Genomic DNA, 23,651 nt, shown 5'->3' with positions numbered 1-23,651 from the left:
CAGAAAATGAATTCTATGAGTAATGTAAATATATATATATATATATAAAAGGGAGGGAAATCTTCTAGAAGATAATAGACAAATATATCTTAATGACATGAAGTAGTCAATAATTTATTAAACTAGGACATGAAAAAGCATTAATCATAATTACATTGGGTTCTAAGTTAAATTGCAAGTCAATAACAAAATACAGATAATTTCGTAAGAATAGATGAAAAACATGAACAAGAATTTTACATGAGAGAATGCTAAATGAAAAAAAAAAAAAAAAACCTGTAATGAGTAGTTTCTTAACTCTATTATTTAACATCAGGTAACCGCAAACTCAAACCACATGAGATATCTCAACACGCTCAACAGAGTAATTAGTATTCAGAAGACTGAGATTACCTAGTGTTGATGATGATACGGAGCAGTAGAATTCTCCTACCCTGCTGGTGAGAATGTTAACTGGTACAACCGTTTGGAAAAATATTTTTGCATTATCTACCAAAGTTAAATACGTATTACACTGTCACAACAATCTCCCTCCTTTTGTATGTACTCAAATATCCAAAAAATGTTCAGGGCTCTTCATTTTAACTTTATTCATAATAGCAAAAGACAGGAAACAATCCACATGTCCATTAATCAATTCCATAAATAAATGGTAATATGTTTATGCAAGAGAAAATGATACAGCAAGTAAAAATGAACCCTTTACTTTTATACAAAACAAAGTAAATGCAGCTCATGTACCTAACTTGAGCAGATTAAGACCATGCACAAACACACTGCAAACAAAAGACAAAACTAATATAAGGGTTAGCAATAAAACTAATGGTTACCTTAGCTCCAGAAGGGCACTCAAGAGGGTATTCTAGGATGCAAGCAGTGTTCTATTGCTTAATAAGGGTGATGGTTACACAGATGTGTTCCTCAAGCTATATATTTGTTTTTGGATTGGGGGGGGTTTGGGTTTTTTGGGGTTTTTTTGTCTTTTTGTCTTTTCTAGGGCCACACCCGCGGCATATGGAGGTTCCCAGGCTAGAGGTCTAATCAGAGCCGTAACTGCCAGCCTACGCCAGAGCCACAGCAACGCTGGATCCAAGCTGCATCCGCGACTTACATCACAACTCACAGCAACACCGGATCCTTAACCCACTGAGCAAGGACAGGGATCGAACCTGCAACCTGATGGTTCCTAGTTGGATTCGTTTCTGCTGTGCCACAACAGAAACTCCAAGCTGTATATATGTGATTTTTGTACCTTTCTGTACATATATTTATACTTCAAATTAGACGTTATTTTTAAGTTAAAAAAAAAGCGTATGGCCCTACAATATCTAAAGATCATATGGGGAAAGAAGTATAATAATTCTGGAGAGAAATTCAATATCTAACATTAATGAAACAGATGAGATTTGTTCCTAACATTTCAAAACCAATCTTAGAGTTACCGTAAGTGAAACCATTGAGAGGAGGGAAGAATTGTGAGGGTAGGAATAGCATATACACACCACTGTATAAAATAGATAATTAAACGAGACCCTACTGTATAGCACAGGAAAATCCACTCAATAGTTTGTAATAACCTAAAAGGGAAAAAAGAATGGATATAATTATATGTACAACTGATTCACTTTTCTATAAACCCAAAATTAATACAACATTGTAAGTCCAATTTTATTTGTACTCCAATAAAATTAATTTTTTTAAAAAATCTAAAAAAAATAAAATAAAAGGAAAGCCTCAGGGTTCTGCTGGGATTGAACAAAAAAAAAAAAAAAGTATTTTTATAAGGAAATACTTATTCCCCATTCCTAGTCTGCTCCAAAGGAAAGAAAAGCATATGACTCACCCTAGCAGCTTCTTCATCAGCCTCTTGCAAAAGAAGGAGAGGCTTGACAGATTAATGAATTGGGAAGGAACAACTCTCATGTTAAGCCCATCTGTCTCCTATTATCTTTCAAGGTTTGGAGCTTAAAAATGGGAAACGATTATTTCACAGGCCCCCTCCCACCCCAGTATACATTATTACTGGCAGTTTACAGATAAGGAGAGTGAGACTCAGAGAAATTTAACTACCCACACCAAGATAGGACCTATGACTACATAACCCCCAAATCCAGGCTCTTTCCAATGTATCACGCAGTTTCTAAAACAAATACTGTAACACTAAGTGGTAGATAGAGATTAATTCCAACTGGCAGGATCTCAGAAGGCTTCTTAGAAGAGCTGGGATTGGTTACCTGGGTTTTAAAAAATAAACATGTCTTTAAGAGTGACGATGAGCAGCCACCTTTTTCCTAAGTCGAAAAAATAGCTTCCCTTGTCTTTAAAACCACACGGTTTTCTAAATTTATCTGTGGGTAAAGGACATCTGTTTATGTAGAAAGATGCAAGATGAAACATTCATTTACCCGGTTCTGGTCTAATCAGGGTAGAACTTAACGGTAGACATAGTGGTGGTTTGGCACCCTACGCAATCCAGGCTCCAGGTGGCCATCTCTCTTTCTCTCAACAACCCAGAAGCAGAAAATAACTATAAGGTGATTGTTCGTTCATTGCACAAAGCTCTCTCTGCCATAGCTAGAGAACGTTATCCAGCTGCTTTTAACTAGGTCATGCAATTCCATGCCTTAGTTATATGTCTAAATCCCCTGAATTCCTGAGTGCAAGGCAGAACACAGAATTTCATTTGGAAATAGGCTTTTATTCATTCATCTTCTCAACAAATATTTCAGGGCATCTTCCGCATTTCAGGCTCTGTATTGTGAGCCATGAAAAACACAGACACGAATAGAATTTTTATCCCTACTCTCCAAGAACTTTAAATCTTCCATTTTCATATATTTCATTTATATGCTAATTATTCCTAAACGCAGCCTTATCTTCAAACATAAGTCAAGATTCATAAACACAAATGCCTACTGAAAATCTCCTCTTGAAAGCAAACTAGGCCCCTCAAACCCACTATGTCCAAAACTAAGTCTAAAATCACCTCCTTTCCTCAAAGCTACTCGAATATCCATTGAAACATGCTTTCTGAAAACGTGGGAGTCATTCTTTCTGTCGTGCTAGGACTTTCTGCCTATAATCGCTCAATAACAAAGGTCTTTCCTTTCCTAGTTTTCTCAAATTGATTCTTACTTCTCTACCCTTTAGATTCCTCTTCTGTTTCAGGTCCTCACTATCACGGGTCAGCAACAGAGCAAAGACCAGCTAAAACTATGGGTTTGATTTTGTTTTTGTACTCCATTTGCCACACTAAATCTAGTCTAAAACACAAATCAGACTCCCTCCCATCTTCAAATACATCAGGAGTTCCCTTTGTGGCTCAGCAGGTTAAGAACCCAACTAGTATTCATGAGACTGTGGGTTTGATCCCTAGGTCCGCTCAGTGATTGAAGGATTCACTGCTGCCCCAAGCTGCAGCATAGGTTGCAGATGCAGCTGGTGTTGCTCTGGCTGTGGCATAGGCTGACAGCTGCAGCTCTGATCTGACCCCTACCCTGGGAACTTCCATATGCCGCAGGTATGGCCCTAAAACAAACAAACAAACAAAGACGCCCTCACATGACAATAATAAAGAACAAGCACCTTCCAAGTCTCCTAAGAGCTGCCTACTACGTATTTTCTTAGCCTCCTTTGACATCTCAGGCAAGTCCTGAGAATTATCTATGCTGTTATATGTCCTCATGCCTTTATTCATGCTCATTCCTCTTCTTCTCCTGCTTTTCTCCACCTTTCTTTTCTAAGCTAATTTTATTCTCTTGAAAAGCTCAATTTATTCTAAATGTGCCTCTTCTGTCCCAGCCTTATTATACTAATATCATCTGCTTATATAAAACTCTCAGAAATATCAGGACTGTGTCTTAACTTTTTTACCCTCTGCACCTATGACATGCCTTGTATAAGATAAATGTCACCATCTGTCTATAAGTAACAAGTTTACTTTTAATGAAGATAAAGAGCACTAAACAATTTGTGGTAATCAAAAAAAATGGAATACAACACAATAAAAAAAAAATTGACCACTTGACATATGCAACGACATGGACAACTTAAAAGCATTGTGCTAAGGAAAAGAAGCCAGAAATAAAAGACTAAAAACGCACTGTGATACAGTGAGTTAAGAATCCAAATGCAGCATCTTGGATCATTGCAGGGGTGCGGGTTCAATCCCTGGCCCAGCACAATAGGTTAAAGATCCAGCATTGCTGCAGAACTTCCACATGCCATGGGTGCAGCCAAATTTTTTTTAAAAGACTAAAAATACTATAAGCTGTGCGGTTCTATTTCTAAGACATCCTATAAAAGGCGAAACTATAGGGACAGATTCATTCTCTTAACCTCTGCATCAAATAGCACCTATGCCATGCTGCCTTCCTAAGACACTTTAAAAAAACAAACAAACAAACCTGTGAGGACAGGAAAGAGAGCACTGCCTGCTGGAATCTTGGGGTAGATGGAGGTGATTGACTCTAACGGGGCTTGAGGAAGATGGAAATGTTCTATACCTTGACTGTAATAATAGCTACAGAAATGTTACAGTTGCACCAACATATGCACTTTAAAAGAGTGAATTTTATTGTATGTAAATTATGCCTCATAAAATGCTACAGTGAGTAGACAAGCAACATATTGTGGGGAGTCGAATGAAAGGACAAAACATTCTGATTTGAGGAATCAGAAAAGGTCTCACCAAGGAAAATGAATAGCATTTTAGATAGTTGGATAATGGGAGGTGGGATGCTCCATGCTGATATTGCAAATATTGCCATTTGGTTGGGTAACAGTTATGTCATAATAGCCCTGGTTTAGAAAGATTTTGCATATAATCTCAGAGGTTGTCTACTGACACAAAACAGGCCAAGCTGTTCAAAAACCAAACTCAGTGGACTTTACCCTTCCCAATTGTTTTCCTTCAGATCAGTTATGAACACACCCCTGCCCTGTGCCCCCGCCACACACACACACACACACACACACACACACACACTCCCACTCACTACCTTCAACTGATACTTCTGGATTCTTCCTTTTGCTTTGACTCCCGATGAAGTAAGAGTTGGTTCCTTTCCAAAACAGTGTTCTTAGATCATTTTTTAACCTTTTCCGTAAACAGAAGACTGGTCAGGCAAGTCATAGTTTCACCATAGATCTTATTAGGCAATTAAAGAGATGCCTATAAAAGCAAAAAAAAAAAAAGAGTATAAATTTTCTGTTAGTTTACAGGAACCAGAATATACTATGATGGTCCCAAATTGCGACTCTTTCATGAAGAGGTAGAATGTTTCATAAGAACTACATCTTTGTGGAATTAAAATCCTAATAATTAAAATTTAAACAAAATGTATTGTGGAAGTCACATTGCCTATGCATCCATAAGTCCTATATAGGAAAACATTTCCTATGGTGAACACAAGGGTGGGAAATGTATGATTGCTCTTAGAATTTTCCAAGGAACTAATAGAGGCAGAGGAGACTAATGGATGCTGTTTGGTCCAGATTTTACTTCTCTCTTGGAACCAGAAACAGGTTCCCATCCATCATATTAAATCTAAACTCTGGGAGTTCCTGTCGCGGCTCAGTGGTTAACGAATCCGACTAGGGACCATGAGTTGCGGGTTCAGTCCCTGACCTTGCTCAGTGGGTTGGGGATCCAGCTTTGCTGTGAACTGTGGTGTAGGTTGCAGACATGGCTCAGATCCCACATTGCTGTGGCTGTGGAGTAGGCCAGCGGCTACAGCTCCAATTAGACCCCCAGCCTGGGAACTTCCATATGCTGCGGGAGCAGCCCCAGAAAAGGCAAAAAGACAAAAAAATTAAAATAAAAATAAATAAATAAACTCTGAAACCTAGGATTTGTGGAACGGGTTTACCTGATCCCTACAGTGTATTCAAGTTTACTGTTGCTGTAGTGGGTTTTTCTGAGTTGCTAATTATGCATCAAGAAACAGATGAAACCCCATTTCGGCTCATCTTGTACTAGGTTTCCCTGAGACCTGCTTGCATGGAACATCTCGGTTGCAACCCCATATGGGTCACCAGTCTGGAGGCTGAACTCACTGAGGTGTCTCTTGCTGGTGGCCCCACCACCTGGTCTCTATTTTTAATCAGACCATCCCAAACAAGCAAATTTGGTGAAAGTATGTCCAGCCATCTTACGCCATTCAACCTAAAATAAAATCTTTAATTTTTTTCAAAGAGATTATTGCTCAAATTAGCCCCTCTCCCTAGCTGCCTAATGTAATTTTTTTGCTTCTAACATTATTTATAAACAACTTCTATCTTTTTATTCTATCTTCTTATACTTTTCTCCATTATACCCTGATATGGATTGCTTTAAGATCTAATAACACAAAACTTTTTAAGAAAAACTGGGGAGATGGTGTTTCTAAAAAATATGAAATTTTCATATACAGCTATGAAAGAATAATCAGATACTGTTTCATTCTTTATGTTGATTGACAAATACAGGTTGAAATGTAGTATTTAAATTTTTAAAATAATCATTAGTTATGTAAATATGGAGCTCATAACTTCCAAAGCAGTGGGACAAAAAAACTAAGAACATCTAATCAATATCGTAAAGTTAGGAAAGAACAAAAGAGAGGACAGCACGCAGACAGAAAATAAAATGCAGAAGTACAGCCATACATACCAGTTATGAAAAAATAAGTGAATCAAACTCCTCCATAAAAGCCAAGCATTTTCTCTAATTGTAAGTAAACAAAACAAAACACACACACAAAACCACAACTGTGTTTGTTATTTACAAGACACACTAAATTAAGACAGCATAAAAATATTCAAAAAGAAGAGAAGTAGTCCCATTAATATCAAAAAGAGTAGAATTCAAGTCAAAAGCATTAATAGAAGAAAAGAGAGCTATTTTATGTCAATGAAAGTTATACTCTACAGTGAAGACATTACAGAACTAAAAGCCAAATATCAAATTTCAAAATATATAATCAAAAATATTAGAAACACAAAAATAATTTTTAAGAATGCAATTGTCAGTGGGCTTATCTCTGACACATTAAATAGACAGTGCAAAAGAATATAAATTTTAGATAACATTAAGAGCCTTAGTAATAGATACCCTAAACTCTGCAAACAGAAAATGTCCTTGAAACGTTTACCAAAGCAAAAAATGAAATGCTATATAAATAAAATTTCAAAAAACTTCCATGGGCTTCATCATGTGATTTTTTTAAATATTTTCATTTCATTTCAATCAAGAACGACTATATACCAATTTTCAACTACTCATAAGTAACTCAAACTAAACATTTTTAAAATTATTAATATAAACTAAAGAATAACAACAATGGGAGCTAACTCTCAAAAGGAATGGTAAAATCTGTGCTTAGAAGAAAATTTGTAGCCTTAAGTCTGTTATTGTAAAAAGAATAAATGAAAATAAAGTATTTGCTTCCAAAAGCTAACATAATTAATTAGGTATCTAATTTGTTCACCTCCAACATAAACAAATATTAAAAGAATTAGAATATTTATTATTGGCAAGTATGTGAGGGAAAAAACACTATTGGTAACTATATACATCAGTACAACCCCACTAGATTACAGATTGTTGATAAGCATCAAAATCCCCAGGAATTCCACTTCTACCAATTTATTCTAATGATGGAGTTGCACAAAGATCTAGGTTGGTACTTAGACCATAGAGCCAATGCCTATGAAGACTTAAATATTTAACAGGGAATAAAAAAATCTAATACCAAGAATAAAAGAATAAGACAATACTGTTAAATGATTCAGGAGCATATTATTGTAGTTAATATGTACCATGGTTGTTATACTGACGTTTTCTAGAACCAGGTCTGCAGAAAGTAAGTTTTCACTCTTTCTATCCATAAAATTGTTAAGATTAGTTCCTGCTCCCTGCATACCCTGCTTTTTTGACCTCTGTCTACCTCGTGGTGACCGACACAAACAACAGAGTATTTCTCCTTGATACAGCCACCTTCCCATCTTAAAACCAAGGCTCCTCTGCGTGAAGAGGTCTCCAAAACCCACATTAATTAAGGTACTGAATGTACTTCCCCACGCATACGAGGAGCACATAAGATCATCCATCATTTAAGAGCTTTCTTCATTCACCTATAGGATATCTATGGCAATAGCTGAACATAATTATAAAGTGGACTGTGAGACTCCAAATTCCACTGTTCTTACTCCTTTCCCCCTTGAAACTTAGGACTCCTTAGGCAACTTTCTACTCGTCTCATTTTCAGTTCTATTCTCTAAAGGGTTCTAAATAAGCTTATTTATAATACAGCAAAATAATGACATTTATGCATTAGAACCATGGTCAGCATTATTGCTGGAATTTTACGGGAGTAGGGGAAAACTTTCTAGGATGCCTGAAAACCCAAAACATAGAATATGGCCTAATGTCCGAAGAAATGTCATGCCAGTTTACATTTGTTATATGACAATTTAGACACCATCAAGTATTCTAAATTCATAGCAAAAAATAAGTCAATAAATGATAGATGATGATGATAAATAGACAGATAGACAAAGACAGACAGACAGATAGATAGATAGATAGATGGTAGATGATATGTGATAGAAATCTTGAATAAGACAAATTTGATCACTATTTATGTTCTCTTCTCAAATGTTCTGGCAGGTTCTATTATCTTCCTAAAATGAGAGTGCAATCTAATAGACAAGGACAATTTTAGGTGAGCTTTCAAAAGGCCCTAATGGATCAGGTTTATTTATAAGAGTTTCTGCCTGAGGATATATAAGCAGGTGCTTGAAGGACTCCATTGCATTCAGATATACTCATTTATATCTTGTAAAATTCTCTTTTTACTTTGACATCACCTAATTCTGCACCTCCTTTGGATCCAGCAGTGGGCTCTTACTTACCTAAAACCATCTTCTTTTATCTGCTGCATCATGCTCCACTGGAAGGAAAACCCTAAGCAAAGCTTTTTAGCCATTCTTATTTTGAAGAGGATGAAGTTTCCCACTCACTGGCTAACCGTAATTCTACTCTTAACGCTTACTGCTTTTATCATCAAGCCTTCCCTACCCAGGAAATGGGGGAATGGGGAGAAGTCAGTTGTTTCTGCATTGCTTCCTGGCTAACTAGTGTCTTTCATAGAGAAACCCATGATAAATCTAGATCATTTGGAAGGTGTTAAGAAAACACAGGAGGCCCGACCTCAAGAAGGATGGTGTCTCTTCATGTGTTGGAGGCAGAAAAAAAGCAAATCATGGCCCGGAATTCTTCCTTCCCCTCCCTAAATTATCAAATCTTATCCCAAGATTCCAGGTCCATAAATTAATGAAAGAATCACCATCATAAATTCTTTCTGAAGGAGGTAGACTAGAGAACGAAAAAAAAAGAACAGGGCAGAAGAGAGGAATGAAAAGTTTGATCCCCTCCATTTCGCCTTTGGCCAGGACTTAGCTCCAAGTGGCCTTCTAAAGCAAGTCCAGGGCAGGGAACTTAACTTTCATCAAAGAGCAATGGCTGGAGTGAAGAGAAGGGGAAGTTGCTGAATGGAGGAAATGGTAAAGTGTGGGGAGGCCTTTTGGGACCAGACAGGCTTTGCTGTCCTTCCAAAGCCATTGCCTCAGGCCACTGCCAGCCTGACCACTGACCAGACAGCTGTGCCATCACAAGACTCTCTGTGCTCTTCCAAGATCTCCGTCCGCCTCCTCCAAGCAAAGGACACAATTATGTGAGGTTCATCAGAAAGACACAGGATATATTTTTATATTTTGTATATATTTGACTCAAAGAGCTTAGAGTCAAATTTTCCACGGTAGAAATCTCTTTGAAACCTACCTGATGTACAAAAAAACAAACCTCTCTCAAAAAATGGCAGATTGAAAATCAATTTGTTCCTCTCTTTGCTCTAGTATTTTGTTTTCCCCCACCTTTCAAGAAATTCAGTACTGACCTGATCCAGAGGTAATTGTACAATGAGCTCTAAATCTTCAGACCAATGTTTGGGAATTTGGCTCGTCCAAGCTTTTATAAAAAGTAATGGAAGTAGAACCTCAAATGATACACAAGGCATTTGAGGCCTCCCCTCCTGTCTTTAAATCAGCTATAACTAGTGCTTAGGTAAGGCTCTGAACAGCATAAGTTTCAAAACAATGGGTCATTTAATTTCCAGTGTGTATGTTCTGTGATATGAAACCCTAACATTTAAAAAGTTACCATGTATTATAATATACAACTCAGCTTTTTTTTTTTTTTTTTTTTTTAATGTTTAAAACATTCCCCACATTCCAGAGTGCTAATTTGAGGCCAAATGCCTGGAAAATGTCTCCTTTAACTCCTTCACTGACACAAGCCCTTTGGATATTACTGTTGTCCTTCACTGCAACATTTTGATCAGTACATCAGAAACTTTAGGATGTAATAAGGTCTTTAAAACTGAAAGAGGTGGGATGAGGAAAGATAAGAAAGAGCTGTGCGCAGATTTTCAATCCCTTTCCCAAGGGCGCATGGCCGGTCCACTGCTGCTGGGCAAGGCAGACTAGAAGTGGAAGGGAGGTGGTTTTGACAGGCAGACCCTATTTAGTGGAATTCCTGTGAAACCAGCAGTAAGAGCCCTGAGAGCCCAAAGGTGTAGCAGCAGCCAACAGGATAAAGACCACAGTTGAGAAGCACCTTCCTAAGTAATTGATTTGAAGTTATGTTAGATTTCCTGACTTTTCAAAGTTTAATGACATTACCCTTCCTTTTTAAGCAGCATTGTAACGTTGTAATAGAGAAGTCATTTGCAAGAATTTTCCATTTTATGATGCTCAAGAGGAGAGGAAAAGTAAAGTACTCAGGGAAATTTGCTTTTGAAAATCAATGAACTCTTCTAGAAGACTGCTCCCTTAGTTCATTTCAGCAACTTGTTATTTGAAAACTATGTTATATTTTTGGAGGGGTAGTATTGCCTTTTTTTTTTTTTTTTTTTTTTTTGGTCGTTTATTGAGAGAAATTTAAGTGTGCAAACATAATTGCCCCTTTTCTTCTCTCATCCCAAAGTAGATGTTTCTTCATACTATAAAGGAAATCACTAAATACTCAAAACAGTTCGAATAGCTTCTTGCAATCCCCCATATAAACTCCATGGTGCTGGCTTGCCGTCGTCAGCCTAGGGTAAATAATACTTAAATGAGTATCCACTTTCTCAGCCAAGAGGACTATTGCTCTACCAGAATCTCCTTCCGATTTGACTTAATTATGCTCTAAGAAGCTATCAGCAATGTTAAGTGTGCTGTAAAATTGGAATTGTATTGTACTTTGTGTTCATTAGTATTCCTCCTTTGCTTTCTGAGAAGCTTTAGAAAGATTTCACACTCTCGTGGTTTAAAGAAATACTTCAGTACAGCTTCTGGAATAATCCTGAAGCCAGGAGTGTGCTAGGACTCTGCCCCTCTCCCCAGCTGCGGCAGTATTCTAACTTGTTTCCAAAGAGTTCTCCAATAATGTCTCCTACTGTTCAGCCATTCTCATATATTTCACCCCATACACTGCTCTAACCATCCAAAAACATCATGTCCCCAGAGATAGGCTTTTGAAAAAAACAGAAACTAGAAAATCTTGAGTGTATAAATCATACCACTGGGGAAAAAAAAAAATCACGGATTGATGGAAATGAGGTGGGGTTTCCAAGGCAAAGACAGGTTAGAAAGCCCAAAAGAGAATGAATGTTTATTCATAAATGCAGAAGAAATTAATTGAAACAATTTAGTGGCCATTTAAAAAACAATGGTATCCATCACAGGAACTACAATTATCTCTCAAGTGGATGCATTAGCCAGCACTAAATGTTGAGTACTCTTCTGCAGGGACCAGCTTTAGTCAATTAAAAATGATCATATTTCTGGGTCTAATAATGTACTCTTTAGGGGGAAAGTTCATCCATCCACATGGCAACATATCCATCTCACTTTGGACAGAAGTTTTTGGGGTTTTGTTTTTGCAAAATTCCATAATCTGATTGGTTGACATCAACAGGGGAAAGAGATTTAAGAGCTTGATACAACCAAACTTAAATGTTCTACTGATTCTTAAAACCAGAAATACATTCCTTGAAGTCAGGGCTGCGGAACCACAAGCCTGCCGCTCACTCCGCATATTAGGATTTCCCCCTGTGGGTCTGGTGCTGCTCAATCCATCTCTTGTTTGTTTGATATCAGGGAGTAGTGACAGACCATTCTGGGATTTAAATTAATCGTGTGCTTTTTAGTTAATGCCCAAGTGCTTGTGGATTACAACATGTTCTATGCATCCTGCATCTTAAACCTACATTTTAAAATGAAATATGGAAGGAAAACACAAAAAATGTTTAACTAAATATGTATATATATATATTTGTATTTTGGGGGGTTTTTTAGGGCTGCAGCTGTGGCATATGGAGGTTCCCAGGCTAGGGGTCCATTCGGAGCTCTGGCCACCAGTCTACATCACAGCCACAGCACTGCGGGATCCCAGCCACATCTGCAACCTACACCACAGTTCACAGCAACGCCAGATCCTTAACCCACTGAGCAAGGTCAGGGATCACACCTGCTTCCTCGTGTGTACTAGTTGGGTTTGTTAACTGCTGAGCCATGATGGGAACTCCTAAAAAATATTTTGAACAGGAGTTCCCATTGTGGCACAGTGGTTAACGAATCCGACTAGGAACCATGAGGTTTCAGGTTCGATCCCTGGCCTTGCTCAGTGGGTTAAGGATCCAGTGTTGCTGTGAGCTGTGGTGTAGGTCGCAGACGCGGCTCGGATCCCACATTGCTGTGGCTCTGGCATAGGCCGGCGGCTACAGCTCCAATTAGACCCCTACCCTGGGAACCTCCATATGCCACGGAAGCAGCCCAAGAAATGGCAAAAAGACCAAAAAAAAAAAAAAAAAAAAAAAAGAACAAAAAAAAAAAATCACTCTAAAAAGAAATTAAGTAAATGGAAGACAATTGGGGAGAAAAATCAGCAAATGGCCCTATGACTTTTTTTTTCCACTTCTCAAAGTTTTGTTGTGATCATTCTGCTGTACAACAAAGTGATTGAGTTATACATGAACATGCATCCATTCTTTTTCAGATTATTTTCCCACATAAATGATCACAGGATATTGCGTAGATTTCCGAGCCATACAGCAGGTCCCCCACCACCACCACCTGTCCCCTTTGGTAACCATAAGTTTGTTACTCTTGACATTTAATTTCTTTAATGAAAAAATATTCTTGGATGAAATATTTACAATCTCTCCTTTTGTAATTCTCCTCTGTCCACCATTTATCCTTTGCTTAATTTTCCCTTCACCTCCACCTCCTTCTCTCTTCTTACCACCTAGACCAGGTCTTCATTAAATCAAGCTTGAGGTCCCACAGGGGCCTTGTGACTGGTTGTCATCTGCCTACTCTGTCTTCCTTGCATCTTGCATATCAGTGTGGAAGAGACCCTATTCTATTCTCTATTCTAGAGAATACCCCATTCAATGGTACCCTGCTCAATTCAAAACCTCCAGCATTCCCCTTGCATAGAGCCTTTACTGTCAACCTGGACCCTAGGAGTACCACAGATGAGGCTCCCGGACCACCGCAGAGAGCGCAGCTGAGTAGATGGGGTCTGTGGGCTCGCCCACTTCAACCAGAGCATGTGTACTTTGATTCGTTAAATAGTCAGTGTCCTTACTTAGTGTATTAGCACTCTGACTTTTAGCTGTTTTATATACAGGCAGAATGTCATATGAAAGAGCATTGCACAACCTCTAAAATGTTTCCAAATCACTGATCTGCAAAGAGAATAAAGGGTAAATGAGTAAATCCAATGTTCAAAGCCCTCCATGGTCTGGTCTTATGCTACCAGTAGAGGCAGCTGAAGCTGGTCATTGAGCTCAGCCCCAGGTAGAATTGCTGGGGCTCAAATCCAGGGTCCATTCTTGCTGGTACGGTGGCCTCTACTGAAGCTGTTATTTATCCTCTTTGGGCCTTTAAACTGCAGACAGGTACCTAACGAATAGGCTTGTTATAAGGACTAAATAAAATTATATAAGCCAAGCACTTAGAATAGCACCACACACAAAGTCAAGGATCAATGGTAACCATCAGGATTCCCTTTCAAGATTTCAATCCCATTAATCCCTTATGTGACCGTCTGCTAGAAATGAACAGCCCTAACACCACGGCACAGACACTCCCTGGGCTTCATACCTCCCCTCTCCCAAGCCCATATCCCCAAGCCAGAAACACCATCACTTCTGGAGCCTGCTGCTTTACAAGCAAGAGTGGGAAGGAAGGGGAAAGGTTATTGAGGAAATACCCATTAAAGCACCTAATAAGTACAGTCTTTATCTTTGAATGTCCTGTTCTCCCCCAGTCCCTGTTCACTGAAGTTTAATACTGAGAAGTAAGGCTCTGCTGCAAAGGTGAGTGGGGAGAAAACAAAACTGGAAGATATTCATTTTTACCGATAGAAGGCCAGTTGTTTAAGAAAAGCTGAGCATGGATTAACAGACACCATCCCAAAGTTAAGTGCTTACAAAGCCAGTCTGATCTGAAATGTAATTTAGATTTTTAAGTGAATGCTCCTTTTGGCCTGTTTTAAACCCTCAGTATCTCCTGGCCCCTTTCAAAGAACGGGAGTCGAGTTTCATTTTCTGAGCCAACTTTCTGCTCTCTGCTTCATCTACTCTGTGTTGCTTTTCCTTCGTAAGGTAATGTGTTTTCATATTTTTATATGCTTCCCAGAACACTTTGAGAAGGAAGGTACCTTATGAGCATAAAATAATATATTGCAACAAAGACATTCTGCTTGTAATTATACCCATGCAGCTTTCTTTACCCTGCGCGAGAACATTCTGCATTTTGATCACCAGGAGAAGTATAATGAAGCACAGGACATATGGGGAATTTCCTTACCTCTGGGATTGCATTAGGTATGATTTAAGGTTGGCACGGGAAGGGGTGGGGGGGGGACCTTAATCTTGTCAAGTCACAAGTACCGCCCTTAATGCATTTCTGTTTCATGTTGATCAGCTTTATGAAAGTCTCAATCCTACATGGCATGCCAGCTTTCTTATTAGATTTTCAATGTTTGTACCATTTGTGGTTAATCAGTTAATTATAACCCTAGATTTAATATTTTTCTAGTTTTCCATTCTTTAGTAACCATAGACATGCCCTATTATATGTCTGCCAATTTCAAATTCCAGTGCTTAGAGGAAAAGCAAGGATCTTTCTCTTTGGCTCCTCAGTTGTAACAAGAGCACCATGGATTTTCCACAAATACACATCTGGCTTTTTGCCTTTGTTGTCCAGGACAAGTCAGTTCCAGGAGACTATCCATCTCCTTGAAATCGTTGGCTGCATACAGAACACCAACTGGGTTGGAGTCTCCTTAGCCCATTCCATTCTCTGGCAAGGGATCCAGGTAGGATTTTTTTGTCTCTAGATCGTCTTGTGACCACATGCAAATGAAGCAGGGGGGGGTAGGTTATGGAGTTTACCGATCATCTGCAATTGTGTGCCAGACACCATGCCACCTGGAAGTGCCTTTTTCCTCCGTGAATTTACCATCTACTGAGGGAGACATCCTCATAAATACACAGATAAACTCACCATCTTGGGTCACTAACTGAGGCAAAACACACTAGAGACATATACTACACGGTCAGCAGACGGAGTTAGAGCACCTCCAAGACCCACAGGAAGGGCTCCAGACACATTGTATATTTAGTTTCATGGATCTGGGGGCAGGGGGCGGGGTGGAAAGTCAGCATTCATAATTCACCAGGTTATCTGAGCCAGTCCTAGAGATAATCCCAAGCCTGTTTACTAGTATGGAGTCGGAGATGTCCCACCCCTAACAAAACCAAGTGAGCCACCTGTAAGAAATGCTCCTCGCCCCCAGGGGGTTACCCTCCAAAAGAAAGCTCTCTGAGTACCCGTCTGTGAAATGTTACATGCATACCACTGACATCAAAGACCCATCACAGCAGGTCATAACAGGCCACTGCCCAGGAGGCCTGGCATCACGGCTTTAACTTCCCTCAGAGGCATTCCAGCTGCTTCCTAAACAAACAAATAAATAAAAAGTGAGACCTGCCCTTCACTTTCTTTTTTCTTATTTTTTTCTTTTTACGGCTACACCTGCAGCACATGGAAGTTCCCAGGCTAGGGGCCGAGTTGCAGCTGCAGCCGCCTGCCTACACCACAGCCACAGCCAAGCCAGATCCAAGCCACATCTGCAAACTATGCTGCAGCTTGCGGTAACACTAGATACTTAACCCACTGAGAGATGCCAGGGATCGAACCCGCACGCTCATAGACACTATGTTGGGTTCTTAACCTGCTGAGCCACAATGGCAACTCCACTGTCATTTGATTTCATGAGTACTTTCCGTTTAGCTGTGGTCTCTTTCACACATGGGGTTAGAGATAAAGGAAGTCAAGAATTTTTGAAACAAACTGAGAAAGGTGTCTACCTCTATTTGAATTCTTTAAACTGCATCCTGATGATAACAAGTCTGTTTGTGGATGAGCATTGTTGGTCACTAATAGATACTTCCAGGAGAGGGGAAAACTCTCCAGGGAGGGTCCCAAACCCCCTCACAGCTCTCATTGGCCCTTTTGCCCTGGACTCTGCAGATGTCCTTAAAGATGTGTAAAATGTCATGTAGTTTGACAGCCCCCGAGGGCTCTCGTGTGTGTTGTTTATTCCACCCTGTATATGATAGAACATTCCCTCACAATCTTCTTCCTGGACAGCTTTAGAGGTTTGGAAAAACTGTAAATATTTAGTTCTGCAAGTCAAAACTATCCACGATTGTTCATAATACCTCTGTTTGGGAAAGTCTCAAACATCTGTTTAGAAAATCTTATAGCGAGTTTCTAACCTAACAAAAACTATAAAGAAAAGCACAACGTGATCTCACCTATAAGAGGATAAATGTGGATATGAGAGGGCAATGTGGTCTGGAACCCAGATGTATCAATTAGGATGTTTTGAACTACAAAAAAAAAAAAAAAAGAAAGAAAGAAAAAAAGAAAGAAAACTCCACTCAAAATGGCTTAATCAATGGGGCGCACTTATTTTGTCCAAAGTAAGAAGTTTAGAGGCAAAGAGGTTCCAGGAGTAATTAATGCAGCAGCTTAATGACATCTGCAAGGACTCAAGTTCTTTCTGCCAATGTCAATGGTCTGTCTTCTTCAATCTTACGTCTTCATGGTCTCAAGCTGGCTGCAGCTGCTCCAAGCTGCACATTCCACCCATCAATCTTAATTAAGAATGGAGGACTAGAGTTCCCTAGAGGCTCAGTGTGTTAAAGATCTGGCATTGTCACTTCTATGGCTTGGATCACTGCTGTGGTGCAAGTTCAATACCTGGGAACGTCCTTATGCCATGGGTAAGGCCAACAAAAAAAAGAATGGAAGTCAGAGTGCGTTTCTTTCTCATCCTTTTTCAGAGCCAAGTATACTTTTCCAGATGCCATCATGTAGAATTGTCTTTATGTCTTACTAACAAGAATTCTGTCACAAGACCATTCATTCCTAAGTCAACTAAAAGCAAAACAATGGAGTTATCAGTCATGGCTTAATCTAATCACTATTTAACTTCCTGAGACTGGGACAGTGCTTGGCTGCCCAACACCTAAACAAAATTGGCAGGAAATAGAAATGACTGCTGGGTAAACAACCAAGTGTCTATCACACCATAGCATACAAGCTCTTTAACTTTGTGATCCAGTATCTCTTAAATGACTGCCTGATTGGTCAAGAATGAAGGCACTATCAAGCCATAGTTATGAACATGACTCTACCTAGGTTCATTGGCCCAGGTTCAAATCCCAACTCTGCCCTTTACTAGCTTCAAGACTTTAAGTAAATTACTTAACCTTTCTGTGCCCAAATTTCCTCATGTGTACAAGATCCAATAAAATAGTACCTACCCCATAGGGTAGCTCTGTGGATTAAATTAAATCATGTTCATACGATGTTTAGCAGACTATCTAGCACCTGGTATCAATAAAGACTAGTAATTATTATTAACATAATACCACTCTAAAAATTAGATTTCAATGCCTAGAAGGATTTAAGAATCCTCCTTTTTTCATCCTGCATTACCAAAAAATAAAAAAACCTGCATTTTCAAAAAACCTGAAAAATGCAAGGCCATCAAAAAATCTCTGGAGGTGGGTAAGGGAAGAGGGCATAATTTAATTGTGTCAGTAAAAGCACAGCAGTGCCTAAGTAACCACTTAACTTTTAATTTCATGTTTGACCCTTGGACACATAAGTATTTCATTTATCTCAGGAGACAAAAGAAAAGCATATTTAGCAATTCTAAAGTATTATGTATGAATTCAAGAATAACTTCACTATCTCTTCAGAAAATATAGGGGCAAGATCACATTTAAAATCACATGTACTGACTTCACAGTATACTGCGCCATCATACCCCTTCTTGGGTGAGAATTCCTTTTCTTTATTCATTGAGCAATGGTGCCTTATAAAAATGCCAAGATCAAAACCTTGTGTCTCCCCCTCTTTCCTTCTCACAAACACATCTGCCAAGAGACTTCAGCAATGAGTGGGAATTCATAAACTCCTCTCTAAAACCAGTTACACCTAAGCTATCCACAGGCTCAAAACTTGCCTTCATCCCAGCTTTGTTAATTCTCAAAAGGAAGGGTCCCCTGAGATGCATTGAGATGGCATTAGACCATCATCTTTCCAGTCTTGGCCAGACACCAGATGTAATTATCTAATATGAAGCATGTCTAATTTACTTGGCTAAATGTTTCTGTTCGGATCTGAAATGGCTTTGGCACCCTTGGAAAGAGAACTAAAATGGTCAGCCAATCAAAATAAAAAGATGAACGGCTTCAATAAGCACTGTTCAGCAGTTGCTCTTTGCTTTAAGAGCAGTACTCTGTCACCTCTGCGCTGTGTGACCAACACAAAGTAGAATTCGAAATGACAGTCATAAATTTTATTTGTAGCCTTATTTGAAATTTGCTTTGAGAAACTTTCAGTCCAACCCTAAACTATTAAAACTTCAGTGTATTTCTGGTTTGAATATGACAAATGAAAGAGCAAATCTCTCCTCACATTTTTATAAATCCCTGATGCAATTTTTGAAGCTTGAAAAAAATGATTTGGGAGTTTTTCATAAGCTCCTTATGAAACTTATTCTCCGACTTTCCTTAGTACCAAAAAGGGCTCTTAAGCCAGATGGATAGAAAGAAAATCTAGAAAGAAAGCATACAAAATCTAAAACAAAAGTACAAATCTCTGAATCATAGAATACAACATCGTTTTCCTTTGAGTTGTAAGTTTGCCATATGGAGATAATAAGGGGAAAATTCCTAATACAATCTCCATGGATTCTTTCTCTCTGGGGGCCAAAATGTTAGTACATCCCTTCGAAAAGAAAAACTCAAAGGATAACTAGTATCATACATAAAGTGAGTTGTTAATCAAACTCAGAAGACAATATAATATTTTATATATAAGTCGGCCATTAAAAAAAAACTTTAGTTGTTTCATATAGAAGTAGGGTTCATCCAACACACAAAAATTCAGGGCAATATGAAAAAAAAAAATCAAGAAATACCAGTTAGGGCAAGAATTGAACATGACACCATCTAGGTCTGTTCTTGTTTAGGAATGTCAAAAGAGAAGATCTATAATAATTTTTTGGCTTTTCTTTAAAAGAAATTTTTTCTTACTTCTTTGTTCTGCAAGAAGAAGAAAAAAAACAATAATTAGCAAACCACAAATGAGAGTGAATGCTCTCATTTAACACAACAAAATATGCCACCCAGGCCCACAAACTAACTGCTGCCATCTTCACTTAGCAAGCCCGTTTTTCCCCTTGATTTTTGTAAACTGCCAACTTCGAGGAAGGAGAGGTGAGTTGTCACCTGAAGTACAAAACTCACTAGATGGGCTGAAATAAGATTTTGAGAGACAGGAGTTTCTACTGTGCCACAGTGGGTTAAGAATCAGACTACAGTGGCTCGGGTCACTGCAGAAGTGCAGGTTCAATCCCTGGCCCAGTGCAGTATGTTAAAGGATCAGAGTTGCAGTATGGGTTGCCACTATGGCTCGGATTCATTCTTTGGCCCAGGAACTTCCATAAGCCACAGGTGCAGCCATGAAAGAAAGAAAGAAAGAAGGAAGGAAGAAAGAAAGGAAGAGAGGAAGAAAGAAAAAAAATTTTTGAGGGACAGCAAATACTTGCAGAGCATCGATTCTGTGCAAGAGTCTTGACTATGCTCAAGAGAATAAAAAGTATATGAGATAAGTGCTGGTTTCCACCAGAAATTAGAAACAAGTAGAAGAATCATGAATTTTTTTTTTAATTCTGGCCATTAATACCACCACAAAGTTATTCAGAACTGATAAGTTTCAGCAAGACGTGTTTTCTTAATGAAAGTAGTTCATTTCCATTGGGTTTGAACACTCCACTCTCCCAAACACTGACATCGAAGGTGAAGGAAAATGCTTCCTGGGAGACGGTTGAGAGTCTAAAGAGCTAGAGCATCCCCGTGTCAAAAGAAGACCCTGGAAAAGTGTGGAAGACTTACTTCCCCATCACTGCTGGCCTCCGCAAAAAATACAAGCTCCTGAAGGACCGACGGCATGTCTGCAATATTCATACCTCTTTCCCTAGAACCCAGACACACACCTGAAACCTCGCACGTGCTCAGTTAAAGCTGTTACCATTACTGTTAAGCCATGGTGTGGAGGTGTGTGGGAAAACCAGAGAGGGTGAGGCAGAGCTGTTCACGTTGCCCCTGCCCTTTCCGTTGTCCGGCTGGGTTGTGGGGGTGGAGGGGAGGACGGGGTTCTGAAGAGCTGAGGCTGGTAGAGGGTCACCCCATCCAGGGATCTGAAGGCTGTGTGGAAGCCGAGGGGGTGGACAGAGGCGTGACTGGGATACAGAAACCTAACTGGCTCCCTCAGCAAAATAGAGCAGCAGAGCCAGGATGTGGATACGGCAGGGAACGGTGATTAGGACAGAGTGCAGGGAAAAAGGAGGCGGCCTGGGAAGATGTCTGCAGTGGGGCCGCGGCTGTCTGTGTGATGTGTGGCTCCACCGCTATTGGGAGAGGACGAGGGACCAGGAGGGTTTCAACAGAAATCGGGTAAGTCATCTTGCCTCAGACTTCAATGCCTTCTCTAAGAATCAAAGGGCTCTCAACACATCATCAGGTAAATGTTAAGAAAAATTAAGGTGTGAAGGAAGGTGACTGATTACAACATGAACATGTGAAAATCAATAGCATTCATTGAAATAAACAATTAGAAAGTGCCTTTTTAAAGTCCAACTCATGAGTTCCTGTTCTGGCTCAGTGGGTTAAGAATCAGACAGAGCATCCTTGAGGATGTGGATTTGATCTCTGGCCTCACTCAGTAGGTTAAAGATCTGGTGTTACCACAAGCTGCAGTGTGGGTCATATATGTGGCTGGGATCCCACATTGCTGTGGCTGTGTCATAGGCCCACATTTGCAGCTCCAATTTGACTCCTACCCTAGACTTCTACATGCCTTGGGTACAGCCATAAAAAGAAAAAAAAAAAAAAGAAAGATCCAATTCGCAATAGCAACAAAAAGTATAAAACTTCAAAAATATCCAATACCTATTTGAAGGAAACTTTATTAAGAGAAAAGACCACAATAATTTAGAGAGTGAGATAGTAGATTCCTGGTATAAGAAAACTTAGTGTTTTTTTAATCAATTACTTCATTGTAATCTATAATTTTAATACAGCTTTAGTCTATATTCAATCAAACATTTTTCATACCTGACAAACTCTAACCTTCATCTGGAAACAAAATGTAGAAAGGAACCAAGAAATAACTTTAAAAAGAACAGTGGGTAATATAACATACTTTAAATCAATTAAAATATTGTACCAATTGCTGTTGGTATAACAATTAATAAATAAATAAACAAAATACAGAGTTCAGAAGTTGACTGATTATATATAAAAATTTAACAAATGAAAAATGTGGCATCTGATCTCAATAAAGAAATGATGAATTATTCAAAAAGTGATCTTAAAAAACAGACTACATATTTAGGAAAAATAGAGTCAGATTCTTACCATGTGTGGAAGTAATGTTTAAACAAAAAAATTTAATGTAAAATACCATCTTAAAATAATATTTTCAAAATATTACAGTGAAGAAGGTCTTCCTAAGCAAAACACAATACAAAGTCAGAGAGGAAAAGAATGAGAGATTTGAGGAGCTGAATATTTACTTCTGCACAATGAAAGAAACCATAGAGCTAGAAGATGAACTACCGACTCTACTACAATATATACGACACAAGCAACTGGAAGAACAGGATTCAGGAAACAGTTTCTGAAAAATCAATATAAAAAGTTAAGCAATCAGGAAGGACAAAATGAACAAAGCGTTCGAAAAAAGCAATCCACAGCAGAAATATAAACGGCTGGTACATATTTGACAAGGTGACAAATGTCACCAAAGATCAGGAAAACAAAATGAAAATAACAAAACACCATTTTTACCCACTCGATGAGCAGAAATTAAATTGATTATTAATAACCCAATTGGGTCAGGGTGTTAGTATAGGAAAGACTCGGACCATTGGTAGAATCTTAAATTAGAGCCCTCTTTAAGAATGATAACGTAGCAGTCTGTATCAAAGTTGAAACGAAACCTTCGACCCTCAAGTTCTACTCTCCAGAATCTATCCTGAAGACATATTGTGTCCCCACAGGGAAAATTTTGCTGTATTATTTGAAATAATAAATTTTGTGAGACGAAATTATCAGACAAGACTTCAAACTGTGACTGGGTGGATTTACGGAAAGATGAAAACAGTCTTCAGCTAGATGCTTCATAGAACATTTTCAAGAGAAAATTTTACTCTCTATATTTGTGTCTTTCCCACTGACTTGAGAAACTACCTAATCCCCACGGAAAGTGTAAATCCAGCTGTATCCAAGGTGAACGTTTAAACACATGCAAGGATCAAAATGGAGAGTTAATTTGCACTAACTCGGGAATGGTAGCCCTTGGGAAGACAAAGGCTTTAGAACAGAGTCTCATCATGAACTTAATAGAACAAATTGGGAGAGATGAGACAAGGTGGATGGACGTGGTGACACCGGCAGAGAAAGTCCACTGAGGGAGTTAGCACAGAGTCAGAGCACAGAGTACCTGGTGAGAATTTGTCATCAAGCTAGGACCCTACTGGTAGATGGACAACGGTGGGTCACAAGGACAGATCCGTGGCGGTGTGGAGTTCAGACCTAGGAAGTATGCGGGGATCCCAGCAAGCAGTGTGATGGGAGCTGTGATATGAAGAGATCCTCAGGCATGGGATTAAGGCTCAGGGCTAGGCACCCAACAAGACAGTCACAGTCTGGGCAGGACGGAGTCATCAGCAGGCCACCCAGTCAGGGGAGTAGCTCTAAGATAGAAATTTCCAAACCAAGGGCAGTTTTCCCCACTGGGAACACTTGGCAATGTCTGGAGACCCTTTGGTTTTCCTGCTTGAGGAGTGTACCAGTGGCATCTAAAGGATAGAATCCAAGGAAGCTGCCATACTTCCTAAGTCTATAAAACAGTCCCATTTTTTTGGGCAAAAAATTCTCTGCCCAAAATGGTGCCACCATTGAGAAACT

General features: G+C 39.1%; 1 long non-coding RNA gene across 1 annotated transcript in view; it reads right to left on the bottom strand.

The window, feature by feature from the left end:
* Positions 1-23,651, bottom strand: part of LOC106510382 — a 120,453-nt gene that overhangs the window by 55,164 nt on the left and 41,638 nt on the right. Inside the window, exon 2 of the long non-coding RNA XR_001308832.2 lies at positions 5,001-5,173. This is a non-coding gene — a long non-coding RNA (uncharacterized LOC106510382). The remainder of the gene's footprint in view (positions 1-5,000; positions 5,174-23,651) is intronic.

This window comes from Sus scrofa, chromosome 5 (genome assembly GCF_000003025.6).
Source record: "Sus scrofa isolate TJ Tabasco breed Duroc chromosome 5, Sscrofa11.1, whole genome shotgun sequence".
Classification (NCBI taxonomy): Eukaryota; Metazoa; Chordata; class Mammalia; order Artiodactyla; family Suidae; genus Sus; species Sus scrofa.
Note: the sequence above shows the minus strand (reverse complement) of the source record. Positions and strands in the feature narration are given on the sequence as shown.